The sequence below is a fragment of the Solanum lycopersicum genome, chromosome 2 (assembly GCF_036512215.1).
Source record: "Solanum lycopersicum chromosome 2, SLM_r2.1".
Lineage (NCBI taxonomy): Eukaryota > Viridiplantae > Streptophyta > Magnoliopsida > Solanales > Solanaceae > Solanum > Solanum lycopersicum.
Genome location: NC_090801.1, coordinates 20503949 through 20506611, shown reverse-complemented (window position 1 = coordinate 20506611; position 2663 = coordinate 20503949).

The following is a 2663-nucleotide window of genomic DNA, read 5'->3' as shown; positions in this document are numbered from 1 at the left end:
TTGAACTTGGATATCATAAGTAATTAACAAAAGTAAATATATAATACTAACTTGATTTTGAATTCCTGCATACCAGCCCATACCAAATAACAGAGATGAAACCGAACAACAAAAATTGAATCGTACCCAACAAAGCGAGGCAGGCTCTGAGTGGTGTTTGATTTAAATTAACTTAGAGTATACAAAAACAAGCACAGGTATTCCAACAAAAGCTCCAGCAACTATAATGATCTTTTTTTCATGATCACACTATTTACCAACAAGAAACAGAAAACCACCTTCACAATTGGATACATCAATAAAGGAAATACATCAACAAACAAAATAAAGGATGATTTTAATAGAGAACAACTAGAAAAAATCGAGGGAAATACAGTCGAGACGTTCCAGTAGAGATAAAGAGAGAGAAAAGACTTAAGTAACAAATAAAATACCTCAACTATTACCAACCAAATATACAATAAAAGACGCAGCAACAAGCCAAAAACAAAAAAACGAGAAAAAATACATTTATAAGTTGATTCTGCCAATGCTGTGAAAATAAGTCGATGTTTGGGAACGGAAGGAAGTTAGCATCTGAGATTTTAAGCAAACAATACAGACGATTCCAACTGACTTTAATTTTATTGACGAATTAATATGCAAAAGTAGAAAACAATATAGACAATTCAAAACATAAAACAAGGACTACAACTAAGGAAACTTGTACAAAATAAATGAATACTAGAGGAAATTTAATCACCTAAATGGTTTATCATTATTTGGGAAATACCAACAGAAAGAAAATGACTTCCTACTTGACACGAGGTATCAAAATTAGTGATTCACAAAATTATGAGCGCAAATAAATAAAGATGTAAATTGAAAAATAACATGCTCAACCACTGTCCGAACAAGGATAAAAATCTCACAAAACTAAATATGAACTTTAAACTGAAATTATTTCAATATTGACATTAGGGACATATACATTGAAAACCACAAAAAAAAAAAGATAGAGAATGTCATCTTTAAGTTGACTAAAAACGGACTTAAAGATCTCAATTGAGATGAGATAGAAAACGAAGCCTATCTTTGATCAAGACGACTAATCTAGGAAGTAAATCAACCATTAAATGATGCAAGAACATTGCATGAAACCAAGTTCTAACCATTTGATAATGATCTCTAGGAGAAAATGAAATGTCATATCTTGAATTTCCAAAAGATAGAGAATTATATAAAGTGGCGGGTACACAACATTCATTACATGTATGGTTCTCAAAAATAGTATAAAGAAAAGATTGAACTATAGCACACAAGAGAACCTAATGAAACTAGATTGAGATGAAGACTGGAGGAGATGCAATGATCTGCTTAGCTTTGCGAGTAAAGGACTAGCATAGTGAGTGATAGAATGTCTATCAATGAAGATACCCGCACGAAAAAACAAGAAAATAATCTTAGTTTGTCCTATCCTATAGAATTCCAAATAGAACAAGAACACAAGCAATAATCAATTAAGATTTTCCCCAATAGAAGATAGGTTGGAAAAGTGATCTATTAAGAATAAAAATCTCAATAAACAATTTTAAATAAGTGTATAAACCATGTTGAATCAGTGTATTGAAAAACTAGTATAAACCATGTTAAATCGGTGTATTGAAAAACTAGACCACTTGTTCCTACCATTCAAGTCTTTTATTGCATTTTGCACCTCCTGCACAAGCATTCCAAAAGAAAAGATAAAACGGTTGACATGGTTCGTAGAAAAGCACAAGATAGGCAGTACCAATTTTTTCTTTTCCTATATTGGATGGAATGCACATGAGAAGAAGCTTAATATCAAAGGGTTGATCAAAGACATCTTCGTACCTGCTCATTATGGAAGGAAACAAATCGAAATCTTCTTGAACAGACTGATTTTTGATACCACACAACGTTATTAAGTTCCTTTCAAACTTCTATATTCAATTTGAGATGCAAAAATCTCAGCTACTAGAACACACACCTTAAAGAACAATAGTAAATAATGAACCTTGAGGATATACTTTTACTAACTACTTGCACAATTTGATGGTTAAGAAGACACAAACAAAATAATGGAGAAATTGGTGTATAAGAAACGCAATAGAGGTACAACGCAATACAAACACAAAGATATATACTTACAGTCTCAAATGCTTTGAGTATTAATTCGCTCTTTCCCGTCTACTCGAGATTCCTAGGGCTAACTATTACATTAAGATTTTCGAAACTTTCTTGCCCTACTTTGGAATTTAAACTGTAAGAAACCCCAAATTAATCAATTCCTTCTAAATACAAAACAAAAATTCAATCAATTGACAAGAAGATTGTTTTAGTGCTAGATTATTAGTAGAAAATAAGAAGGAAACTCAACTGTACATAATTTGTACGTGCACATGACAAAATCGGTATCGGAGAAATCTTCCGCTAAGCACTTAAGATTTTCAGATTCCACTCTTTAGTTCTTCGATCCTCAATTCTTCTATCCTTAGTAATTATGCTTCAGAATTTCATCCCTTTGAAAAAATCATGTTCTAGAGAAGACAATCTTCAGCTTAGATCTTGATCAGTATTTCAGTTAACCTAAGTTTTTCAGCTCAGCTACGTTCTTCAGCTTGTTCTCTTCGATCTTCACTTCAGCTACGTTCTTCAGCTAC